Source organism: Pogoniulus pusillus, chromosome 13 (genome assembly GCF_015220805.1).
Source record: "Pogoniulus pusillus isolate bPogPus1 chromosome 13, bPogPus1.pri, whole genome shotgun sequence".
Taxonomy (NCBI): Eukaryota; Metazoa; Chordata; class Aves; order Piciformes; family Lybiidae; genus Pogoniulus; species Pogoniulus pusillus.
The window spans coordinates 27165893-27178317 of NC_087276.1; the positions used below are offsets into that span (position 1 = coordinate 27165893).

At 50.1% G+C, this 12425-nt stretch overlaps 1 protein-coding gene across 4 annotated transcripts in view; it reads right to left on the reverse strand.

Moving 5' to 3' along the window:
• ELFN1 (extracellular leucine rich repeat and fibronectin type III domain containing 1) overlaps positions 1–12425 on the reverse strand; it is a 134887-nt gene that overhangs the window by 60964 nt on the left and 61498 nt on the right. For all 4 annotated transcript variants that reach the window (XM_064153687.1, XM_064153686.1, XM_064153688.1 and 1 more), the window contains one exon: positions 1504–1638. The gene's annotated coding sequence lies outside the window, so the exon portion shown is untranslated. The remainder of the gene's footprint in view (positions 1–1503; positions 1639–12425) is intronic.

The window sequence follows — 12425 nt, forward strand, 5'->3', positions numbered from 1 at the left end:
ACTACAGCTGCTTCAGAAAAGGACAAACGAGGTGGAAGAAGAGAAGGTGAAAACATGATAATAGCTGTGGGAAAAGGCTGCTGCTACAGACTTGACAGTGCTGGGAAATGGAGGCTTGGTGGAAAGTTTTTTCTCCCCCCAAAAAATGGCTCTTTTCAATCTCAACAGCACACTGAAGAGAAGTTTTAAGCCCACTTTTTAACACCTTTTGTGCTCACATTCCAAATGCACCTCTCTACCCAAGCAATAACAGAAATACTCTTTTTTCATCTTCTTTCCTTTTTTTTTTCTTTTTCCAGCTGCACATTTTGCTATAGAAATTTGTTTCCATCAAACTATTCTCTTTTGTCCTCATAAAAAGCATATTTTAAATAATAACAGTGAAGGGGGGGGGGAGAAGTCTCTATGCACTACCCAGAAGACCTCAACCCTGTCGACTGTGCAATTTAATACAAAACTTATCTCTTCCTTTCAAAGGATTGATGCAAAGCATTCTCATAATGTCAAGGTGGAGATGAGAAGGAGGGAGAACATTTCTTAAGTGCCCAGCACAGCTAGTCACTACAACAAGAGACATGAGGCAAACTCTGGTCTTAGAAAACTAAGTTACAGCACTGACATGAACCTGATGTTCTCTTTCTGCTTGGTAAAATGCAATTTGGCAGAATCATAGAATCAAGCAGGTTGGAAGAGATCTCCAAGATCAGCCAGTCCAACCTAGCACCCAGCCCTATCCAGTCAACCAGACCATGGCACTAAATGCCTCATCCAGGCTTTGCTTGAACACCTCCAGGGACGGCGACTCCACCACCTCCCTGGGCAGCCCATTCCAATGGCAAATCATGGAGGTGCACGTTTGCACCTCTGGGAGGGGAAAAAAAAACAGACTAAGAAAAGGTTCTTTTTTCCCTGGTCCTTGAATTTTAACAGAAGAATGAGCATTCAGTCTTCCAAAAATAACAATTATAACCATGATACTTTTCACTGCCACCACACTTTGGGCAGTGCGGTAGCAGCAGCTCAGCCAGTCAGGGTTTCCTGCCAGGCTTCTGCCTCTGCTAGGAACTCCCCCTGCTAGGTTTCCCCAGGAAGGGCCATGCTTGGCTGGTCCTCAGAGAACAGGCCCACCAGACATCACCTCATGAACAGCAATATGAGAAATACAACCCTAGATCACTGTCCGTGGCTGCACCAGCCTCTTCCCTCTTGGAAATGAGCCCCGGGAGGCTCTCTTTTGCAATCCACTCCTGGGAAGGATTTCTAGGTACATGAAGCTTTCCTGAAGAGACTTGGTCCATCCACATGATCCCCACTGCCTCTCCCCGTGACTAGCTGCCCAAAGCTCCCTTTTGCAATCCACTCCTGGGAAGGATTTCTAGGTATATGAAGCTTCCCTGAAGAGACTTGGTTCATCCACATGATTTCCAGTGCCTCTCCCCATGACCAGCTGCCCAAACCAGTGACTTCTCATCCAGAGATGCAATTGACAAGGTCATCCCTTACCTTTGTGCCTGTGTATTACTTCTGGGTCCTGTTGCAGTCATGAACATCTCCTAGTTGTTGTCTGCAGGGGCTGGGAGGCACACTGGACACAGCATTCAGGATCCCACAGGATGGTCACCAAGTCAAATACTTGAACTGAAGAGAAACACATAAGAGGGAGTTCTATGAGGGGCTATAAAAGATTGTTTGACAGCTTGGTTAACACAAAGCCATCCCAGGGCTACAGCACAGCTACTCACAATCAGACAGAGAAATGCAGGGACCAGGTGTAAATGGGAAGAGGATCAAGGGGAGGTCCAAATGAAATCAGCTGCTCGACTTAGTGACTAAAAGGGAGAAGAAATTCACTTGCTGCCAGAGGAGAGACTGCAGGAAACGCTGGAAGGGGATCTCAGACTGGAGTAAGAATGGGACAAATGCCAGACAGGGACTGCAAAAGATGCAGGGAAAATAGACAGCTCTGGGCATGCACAGAGCAGGTGGTGCAGGACAGACATCAATGCAGAGCTCCTGGAAGAATGAGGAGCCACTGCCACCAGCCACTCGGCACTGATACGTTTTAATAAGCATAATAATCATCCTTGCACCCAGGGATTAGTCACATAAATGTGTTTTTAAACCATAAGTGTGACTTTATTGTCCTTATTGGTCACCTCCTCTCTGTTTTATTCTTTTACTTTTGGATACCTGGACGGCCAGAGCTCTGTTGTGCTGTCTGTGAGGCAACCAGTATGGCAGGAATCAGAGAATCATAGAATGTCAGGGGCTGGAAGGCACCTCAAAAGCTCATCTGGTCCAGCCCCCTCTGCCAGAACAGAATCACCTAGAGCAGATCACACTGGAATGCATTCAGATGGTTCTGGAATATCTTGATATGATTTCCCATTGGAATGGGCTGCCCAGGGAGGTGGTGGAGTCACCCTCCCTGGAGGTGTTCAAGAAAAGCCTGGATGAGGCACTTAGTGCCATGGTCTGGTTGACTGGATAGGGCTGGGTGCTAGGTTGGACTGGATGATCTTGGAGGTCTCTTCCAACCTGCTTGATTCTATGATTCTGTGATTCTATGATTCCAGAGAAGTAGACTCCACAACCTCCCTCTGCAGCCTATTCCAGTGCTCTGTCACCCTTACAGGGAAAAAAATTTCCTCTTCAGGCTCATGTGGAGCCTTCTATGCCTCAACTTGCACCCATTGCCCCTTGTCCTGTCATTGGGCATCACCCAGCAGAGCCTGGCTCCAGCCTCCTGCACTCACCTCTTACATATTGATAAACATGAATGAGATCATCCTTAGCCTCCTCCTCTCCAAGCTAAAAAGCCCCAGCCCCAGGAAGAAGTGACACTGATTGTAGCAGTTCTCATCTCTGTGATATTCAGTGTCTTGTTTTACTATCATCAACACCACAACAATAACAGCAATATTAGTGACAACCATTGCATTATCCCTCCTGTTAGTAATATTCAGACATGACCTAAGTGGTATTTCAGAAAGACAACACAAATCCAGTGCATGATCCAGGAGAAAAGGAGCACTTAATTAAATGTCAGGGTGATGGACAGAGCTGGGACAAGCCTGGAACAACATTAGAGAGGTGGACAACCTCTGACAAGCACAGGGAGATGGATGGATCTGGGACACATCCTAGACCTCTCCCCAGGTGGAGGCAGAGCCCTTCTATCCACACACATCTTTAAACACAACATTGCTCCCTGCTCTGTCATTGTTTCATTGACTTAGAATCATAGAATAGAATCAGAGAATCAGTCAGGGTTACAGCTCTTCAGCTTGGTTTTGGATGAATTACATTCTCAGTTCTCTGTTTACTCCACATTTAGAATCATTAGAATCAGTCAGGGTTGGAAGGGACCACAAGCATCATCTAGTTCCAACCCCTCTGCCATAAGCAGGGACACCCTACCCTAGAGCAGGCTGCCCACAGACTCATCCAGCCTGACCTTAAACACCTCCAGCCATGGAGCCTCAACCACCTCCCTGGGCAACCCGTTCCAGCCTCTCACCACTCTCATGCTCAACAACTTCCTCCTCATGTCCAGACTTTTGCAGGTCTGGACATTTTGTGGAGGAAAGCTGCCTTCCAAGCTGTGCCACTGTTCACAGCCTCACCTGCTGACATTTTATTACCTCCAAACAGTGCAAAGAAAATAAAGAGCCCCAAAGAAAATAAAGAGCCCCACTGAAAATGCCAGCATCTTAAAGGTTGTTTTTAACCAGAGTGTGTGTGTGTGGACTCCCAGCAGGTAAGAATCTTTTTTTTAGCTGCAAAAGTTTTCTTCTCCCTTTTCCAAACAAGACAGGATCACAGGATATTAGGGGTTGGAAGGTACCCAAGGAGATCATCAAGTCCAACCCCCCACAGTGGTCTCCAGTCATTGGATGTGGGGAGGAAGAGCACTGACATACAAAATGAAACAAACCATTGATCAACCAAGCAAGGCCAGTGAAATGGATGGCATGAGGCTGCCTGCTCTGGTTGGCATGCTGGAGGGAAGGGATGCACCCAGAAGGCACTTGGACAGATCACAGAATCACAGAATTAACCAGGTTGGAAAAGACCTTCAAGATCATCGAATCCAAAGTAACACCTTCCAATTAACTAACCCATGGCACCAAATGCCCCATTCAGCCTCCTCCCAAACACCTGCAGGGACAGGGACTCCACCACCTCCCCAGCAGCCCATTCCAATGCCAATCACCCTTGCCGTGAAGAACTTCCTCCTAACATCCAGCCTGAACCTGCCTTGGCACGGCTTGAGGCTGTGTCCTCCTGTTCTCTCACTGGGTGCCTGGCAGAAGAGACCAACCCCACCTGGCTACAGCCTCCCTTCAGGTAGTTGTAGACAGCAATGAGCTCTGCCCTGAGCCTCTTCCTCTGCAGGCTGCACACCCTCAGCTCCCTCAGCCTCCCCCCACAGGGCTGTGCTCCAGCCCCCCCCCCCCCGCAAGCCTTGATGCCCTTCTCTGGACACCTTCAAGCACCTCAACACTCTTTCTTAAACTGAGGAGCCCAAAAGTGGATACATTCACAAGAGAGGCAGGTGGAGGACAGTGAATGGGGAGAGAGAATGGCAGCCAGAGGCTGTTGCTGATCTCTCAGAATAAATGTTACAGGACCAAAAAGCAAGGCTGTGACAGATACCAGGCAATCTGTAGCCATCAGGAGAGTGGAGAGCATAATAGACTAATCAATCAGGTAGACAAGGGTGTGAAGTGTCACGGGGAGGCAAGAGGTAGTTGGAGGTCAGCTCTGAAATGTGATCTCTAAATCGGAAGGAGAAGGACAGCAGCGCAAGAACGAGGACAGGAATTTGAATGCAGGAAGCAAGTGCTGGATGGGTGATTTCCAGGAGAGTGAATGTTGGATGAGAATATTATGGGGGGAAGAAAAAATAACCTGGTATTTCAGAGATGGGTACACATTCTGTAAAGTGAAAGGCTGAACTGGCCAGACTTTAAAGCACAGCTCCATGTCAGAAAATGCTGCTGGAAGCCTGAAGGCAGGGCTCCCTGTGGCTTCCTCCTCTGAGTTTCCAGGCAAAGTTTGTCAGGCTGGAAGCAAAAACAAAAATAGTGATCCTTTTCCCAAGCATAAGTCCTGTAAATACCACCTGGGATCTGAAAGCCAAGTCAGAACCTTTCCAGCTTTCTCATCATAGCATCAGTCAGGTTGGAAGAGACCTCCAAGATCATCCAGTCCAACCTAGCACCCAGGCCTGGCCAAACAACCAGACCATGGCACTAAGTGCCTCAGCCAGGCTTTGCTTCAACACCTCCAGGGACAGAGAATCCACCACCTCCCTGGGCAGCCCATTCCAGTGCCAATCACTCTCTCTGACAACAACTTCCTCCTAACATCCAGCCTAGACCTCCCCCAGCACAACTTGAGACTGTGTCCCCTTGTTCTGTTGCTGCTTGCCTGGCAGAAGAGACCAACCCCACCTGGCTACAGCTTCCATTCAGGGAATTGTAGACAGCAATGAGGTCTGCCCTGAGCCTCCTCTGCTGCAGGCTGCACACCCCCAGCTCCCTCAGCCTCTCCTCACAGGGCTGTGCTCCAGGCCCCTCACCAGCTTCAGCACTCTCAAAGTTTGCCTTAACAAGAAGCCATTTCTACCAACACTTTTCTGACCTTAGCTGTGTACCACACAGATGTCACAGGCCTTCTAACAACAGCTACACCCCAGCAATTAGAGCTGAGTGAACAATTCATAATGAATAATCAGGTGAATTTCACCTCCTTTTCTGCTGGTACAACGTTCAGAGGCAGGTTGCAAAGTTCTCACATTTCTTTGCTAATGAATATGGCCTCCAATCTTTTCCTGCCATGAGCAAATAGCACCACAAGAGTCAATTGAAACCAACCCATGCTCAAAATGTAGCCTGCATTGCTGGATTATGCCAGCCACATGCTGCTGCTTCAGCTCCTCCACTGGGTGAGAGCCTGGAGTGGCTCCAAGGATTGCAAATCAAGACCATTAGCTCTTGTTTGAAATTCTCTTTTGCCAAACCTCTCAGTGTCAAAACACTGGACTGAACATCAGCCATGGATGTGGGTAGCGTGGAGGCAGAACCAGCTGTGGTCCATCTACAGAAGATGGAGAAGGCCAAGTATCTCTGGAGGCTGCTGGAGAGGTGGACACCAAAGACATTGAGAGCAGTGTGGGCAGCAGGGCAAGGGAGAGGCTTCTGCCCCTTTATTCTGCTCTCCTCACACCCCACCTGCAGTCCTGTGTGCAGTTCTGGAGCCCCCAACACAAGAAGGACATGGAACTGTTGAAGCCAGTCCAAAGGAGGCCACCAAGATGCTCAGAGGGCTGCAGCAGCTCTGCCATGAGTTCAGGCTACAAGAGTTGGGGCTCTGCAGCCTGGAGAAGAGAAGCCTTTGAGGAGACCTTGTAGTGGCCTCCCAGTACCTGAGGTGGGCTACAGGAAAGCTGGGGAGGGACTACTGACAAGGTCTGGTAATGACAGGACAAGGAATAATGGGTTTAGACTGAAAAAGGGGGGATTAAAACAAGATGTTAGGAAGAAGTTCTCGACAGTGAGGGTGAAGAAACACTGGCACAGGTTGTCCAGGGATTTTGGGGATGCTCCCTTCCTGGAGGTGTTCATGGCCAGGTTGGATGAGGCCTTGAGTGACCTGTTCTAGTGGGAGGTGTCCCTATGGCAGGGGGCTGGAACTAGATGTCTTTGAGGTCCCTTCCAACTAGCCTGTGGCAGAGGGTTGGAAGTAGATGTTTTTGAGGTCCCTTCCAACCTAAACCATTCTAGGATTCTAGAACTCTGTTACATATTGGAGAACCTGAAGATCTTAAGGAGATCTTCAGATGAAGATCTTGACTCCCTTAAGCCACATGATGAAGTCTCCATGCACAGCACTGGGCAGGGTGGATCACATCCTGCAGAGAAAGAGGCACTGGTTTGCAGCCCGGGAGGTGACAGCTGAGGCTGCACCATAGCCCAGCAGCTGAGCTGCCTGTTGCTAACAGAGCCAAGAGCAAGGTGTGTTCTAAGGGACTGAGGCACACAGGGAGATAAGAGAGTGCAGGGCAATAAATCAGCCTTCCAGAGCAGAGCCTATTAGGAGATCAATGGGACAGATATTAGAGCAAAAGAGCAAGCACCTGAGAGACAGGAGCAGTTCTGCTCCTCCTCCTTACCCCGTTGCTAAGGAATTTTCTTCCCCCCCATTTAATAATATCCTCATTGTTTTTAAATGAGCAGCAGAGTCAGTGGGTTCCACGTGGCATTGGCAATGTGTTTGTGAAAGGGGAAGCAACTGGCTCCTAGCAGGATTTGATAAAAGCCTCTCCAAGCTTTGAGTGATTTACAGCTCAGGAAAACAAACAGGGACTGATACAAATGCAGAGAGAGGCAAAGACAGCACAGACACCCAGGTACACTCAATTACCAATTCATCAGCCCAAGTGAACCTGAAGGGCTTTTCAAACTCTACACTGCTCGAAATTAAAGGGAGTCTTTAGATGGAGGACACTCTGTGATAGGAGGAGAAGAAGACTAATTTGTGTATCTTCATCTTGGGAGCAGGCAGCAGCTCCCACTGCCCATGTAGAATCAACCAGGTTGGAAGAGACCTCCAAGATCATCCAGTCCAACCTATCCAATCAAGAACATCCAGTCCAGCCCTACTCAATCAACTAGGCCATGGCACTAAGTGCCTCATCCAGTGTTTTCTTAAACACCTCCAGGGATAGCAACTCCACCACCTCCCTGGGCAGCCCATTCCAATGTCAAGTTCCCTCTGATACCCAACCTAAACCTCCCCCAGTGCAACATTGTAGATTTTGGACCATGGTTTACTGAGCTGTCAGTGCAGATCCTTTACTTGATCCTATTACCATCTCCCACCAATGGGCAAGGGAAAAGAAAAAGCTTGGAAGTCCACTTCAACCAAGGCACAAAACCCCCCAGCAAATCTCAGCAGGCATCTGTTCAGTGTCTTGTGTAGGAAGGGACCAAACATCCCAAAGCTTTCCCTACGCTGCTGCTGCTGCTGCGAAGCTGCTGGCACACATCTCTCCCTCCCTCCCCCTCTCCTCACCCTGCCATGCCTCAGTCCCTAAACGGCCTTTAATTTCATTTTTTTCCCCTTGTCTCTACTAGAAACTCTGCTTTTGCTTGCCCTGGAGGTATTTATGGCAGAGATGTGAAAATAACTGATTTTTTTTGGATCATTGGCTGAACTAAAAGAAATGGGGGTGGGGAGAATCACTGCACAGTGACCCCAAGTTAGAATTGCTCAGGCTCTCCTTAGCAATACACACACACACACACACACACATATATAGATATGGTCAACCAATTGCTTAATCTAAAGCTAACACTGTGGGAACTGGTGGACCAGAAGTTCAACAGGAGCCAGCAGTGTGCACTTGCAGCTCAGAAATCCAAGCAGAGCCTGGGCTGCAGCAGCAGAAGTGTGGCCAGCAGGTTGAGGGAGGGGATTCTCCCCCTCTGCTGTGCTCTGATGAGACCCCACCTGGAGTACTGCATCCAGTTGTGGAGCCCCTGGGACAAGAGGGATGTGGAGATCCTGGAGTGTGTCCAGAGCAGGGCCATGAGGATGCTCAGAGGGCTGCAGCAGCTCTGCTGTGAGCACAGACTGAAAGAGTTGGGGCTGTGCAGGCTGCAGAAGAGGAGGCTCCCAGGTGACCTTCTTGTGGCCTTCCAGGATCTGAAGGGGGCTACAAAAAAGCTGGGGAGGGACTTTTGCGGCTCACAGGGAGTGACAGGACTGGAGGGAATGGAGCAAAGCTGGAGGTGGGGAGATTCAGAGTGGCTGTGAGGAGGAAGTTGTTCAGCATGAGAGTGGTGAGAGGCTGGAATGGGTTGCCCAGGGAGGGGGTTGAGGCCCCATGGCTGGAGGTGTTTGAGGCCAGGCTGGCTGAGGCTGTGTGCAGCCTGCTCTAGAGTAGGGTGTCCCTGCCTATGCCATGGGGGATTGGAACTAGATGATCCTTGTGATCCCTTCCAACCCTGGCTGATTCTCTGACTCTGTGATGCTGTGGAATGTCATTCTTCCCTCTCTCCCCTGCCTCGAAACCCATTTTGTGACATGAAGAGATGATTTACAGCTTCCCAGCTCCATGCTCCAGTGGCACTGATGCCAACATGGTGTTTGATATCTTCTCCTGTTGCATGAAGCCTCTCAGTGGTGGGGGCCAGGGCCTCCTCACGCTGTTGTGATAAAAACTGAGAGGCAGCTGGGGGTAGCAGCAGCACCAGGAGAACAGAGGGAGCCTGGCTGCCGGGAGACTGCGGGAAACTCTTTGTTAATTGTGCATGCAGAAACTGTTTTCCTTTCGGTGTCTAATTGATATCTTGGGGAAACAGCAGCTTTGGAAAAGACAGCACAGCCTCAGCTGCCTCTGTCTGTGCGTGCTCAGGCAAGCTGCCCCATGCTGCCTGCACTTGCTGCCCCAAAGCTGTGGTGTTACGCTCATCTCCCCCACACTCGCCCCTGCCCCACGTCTTCAGCCCATGAGTTTTTGAGAGATGAACCAGTGAGAGGATGCTGAGGAGGCTGGAAGAGTGAGTGCTGAGCTCAGGCACCTCTCAAACTTTTGGCAGAGAGGAGATCTTTGGGGAGATTGGTACCAAGAGATGTCCATTGACCGGCAAAGAGAGTTGTGCCAGCCTCTGGTCTTCACTCAGGGGCAGGGACCCTAACAGAAGTCCAGAGAGGCCTGGATGAGGCACTTAGTGCCATGCTCTAGCTGGTTGGATAGGGCTGGGTGCTAGGTTGGACTGGATGAGCTTGGAGGTCTCTTCCAACCTGGTTGCTTCTATGACTCAAAGTTGCCAGCACCATCCCACCTCCTGCCAGAAGCAGCATCAAGCCCTGTATCTCCCACTAGACATCAGCCCTCCCCCCTCCTCTTTCCTTAGGCCTCCTCCAAAGGCAGCAGTGATCACTCACACAGCTCCAAGGCTGGCTCTGAACTATTTAAAAGCACAGCAGGTATTTTAATTATTCACGGCAAGCATGCCTTGCTTGCTAACGACTCCCTGAAGCTGTCACAGCCAGTGCAGGCTGAAGAACCCTGCCAGGCAGCTTCCCATGACCTGGCCTTGGAGCAAAGCCTGGCTCTGCAAAACAGCCACGGTCAGGTCTTGTCACCAAAGGCAGAGGTGGCAAGGAGCACCCCAGCAGATCTGCTGAGTCCCAGAAGCAATTGCTTGCTCACCAAATCCATCATCCCCCAGCCTGCCCAGCTCACCCTGTGGCCACTGCTATGGCATCTCACATGCTCCAGGCCTGGAGTAGCTGCTGAATATTTTGCTGTCACTGTGAGCTGCTGTGCCCCATGCTGGTAATTAGCTCTCATAATATTTTAAGGGTGCTGGAAGGAAATAGAGGGGTACTTATACAGCACAGCTGGGCAGCTTCAGATGGAGACAAGAGGAGGGATGTCATGATTCCTTGCTGCCTTGAGCCACTCCCAGAGTTATATGCAAAGAGCTGCTTTGAAAATCAAGCCCTTGCCATCCTGCAGCAATGCCTCTGTTTGCTTCTTCCTTCCTGCTACCATCAAAAATACTTGCTGTGATAGCATCTGCTCTTGTGATCCACATCCATCCTTGGGACTTGGCACTGGAGGCTTGAGGCAGAACAAGATCACCTTTTACAAGGGGAAATAGGTGCAGAAAGGAGGATGTTGCCCCATCTTCGTGGTGGAGGAAAGACTGCTTGTGTTAAAGGCTTGCACGAGGCTCATGGAAGCTGTTCCCAGCTCTAGAGTGCAGGAGTGAGTAAAGGCAGCATCCCACCTGCTGAAGGATGAGGGTTGTGACCATGGGCTCCTTCCTTTTGACCCCAAAGAGTCTCAGTTAAATGTGAGCTCCCTTTTCTGGATCTTGGGATTTCTACCTGATGCTGTTCCTCTTCCTTCAAGATTGTTTTTGGCTATTCCTCTTATTTCTGACGAATAGTGAGTGGTTCTTCTTCCCTGCCTTTGCTCACCACTGCCTCAGCATAAACTTGGAGGCTTTCCAAGAATACTCAGAATTGTAGAATCATAGAATCAGCCAGGTTGGAAAAGACCTCCAAGATCATCCAGGCCAACCTAGCACCCAGCCCTAGCCAGTCAACCAGACCATGGCACTAAGTGCCTCATCCAGGCTTTGCTTCAACACCTCCAGGGACAGTGACTCCACCACCTTCCTGGGCAGCCCATTCCAATGGCAATCACTCTCTCTGGCAAAAACTTCCTCCTAACATCCAGCCTAGACCTTCCCTGGCACAACTTGAGACTGTGCCCCCTTCTTCTGTTGCTGGTTGTCTGGGAGAGGAGACCAACCCCACCTGGCTACAGCCTCCCTTCAGGCATTTGTAGAGAGCAATGAGCTCTGCCCTGAGCCTTCTCTTCTGCAGGCTGCACACCCCCAGCTCCCTCAGCCTCTCCTCACAGGGCTCTGCTCCAGGCCCCTCACCAGCTTTGTTGCCATTTTCTGGACATGTTCCAGTACCTCAGCATCTCTCTTGAATGGAGGAGCCCAGAACTGGACACAGCACTCAAGGTGTGGCCTGAGCAGTGCTGAGTATAGGGGAAGAATAACCTCCTTTGTCCTGCTGGCCACACTGCTCCTGAGCCAGGCCATCAGGATCTGCTTATCCTTACCCCTATGCAAGCAAGAGCCTCATCATGGGTTACCTTGAGCTTCAGGGCTCTTCTCTAGCAGTAACACCTCATGGACAGAGATCACCCCAGAAAAGCACATCTTCTGGCTGGCAGAGCCTTCAAACTTCCTGGGCCATGGGAGCCAGCCCCTCTCTCTTTAACCTAGGTGGCTTTAAATGCTGATTTCCACCACACGCCCAATCTGAAGCTCTAACAATGAGCAACTGCTTTCTTCCTTTCCTTCTGATTCCATATTCATGAGTCAGGGTTTCCTGGCACGGAACGTGGATGCTAAACGGAAATCGCTGCACAGTGACATGTCTGTGTAGCTTCACTGTCCATTTATTTGCCTTTTCAAAGAGCTGCTGTGTTAAGCAAACCTCTCTGCCTGCATCCTATCTGGAGGAGTTTGTCTGGTACAGCATGGTGCCTGCTGGGGCGGGGGGAAGAGTCTCTGTGTGATGGTGTCTTACAGCTCTGCTTTTGCTTCAGGGTATTGCTCGTACAGTAGTTGGAGCTCGGTGAATACCTCAACCTATCCTTGAGCGTTTGCTTGAGTCTTGGCAGGCTGCTTTCAGAGCTGACACAGGGAGGGCTGAAGCAGGGAACTCCAGAGACAGACACATCCATGGCTTCAGAGCGGACACCGCTGAGGACTCCCGCAGGCAGCGGCGGGCAGATGTCTTGGCAGAGGAGGCAAAGAGACACCCGTAACACCACTGGGCAAGGTATTTTTTTCCTGGCAACTAGAAAATCCAGAGAC